The sequence below is a fragment of the Octopus sinensis genome, linkage group LG7, assembly GCF_006345805.1.
Source record: "Octopus sinensis linkage group LG7, ASM634580v1, whole genome shotgun sequence".
Lineage (NCBI taxonomy): Eukaryota > Metazoa > Mollusca > Cephalopoda > Octopoda > Octopodidae > Octopus > Octopus sinensis.
The window spans coordinates 15110644-15110905 of NC_043003.1; positions in this window are offsets into that span (position 1 = coordinate 15110644).

The following is a 262-nucleotide window of genomic DNA, read 5'->3' on the forward strand; positions in this document are numbered from 1 at the left end:
AAAAATATGGCTTGTCCGTTTTCGTTTTTCGTTGAGTTCTACGTCTAGTTGCAGTGTCCTGTACTCACGTATATATATTTATATATGCATGTATATATACATGTAGATGTAGGTACGTACATATATGTTTGTATGCATGCATATATTTTATTTATTACATTATTGTCTGACAGCGCGGTCGCGTCAGGGCCGATTCGATTCGTCGTTTCGTCCCACTTCCCTTCCTCCCAGTTTTGTTATATATATATATATATATATATAT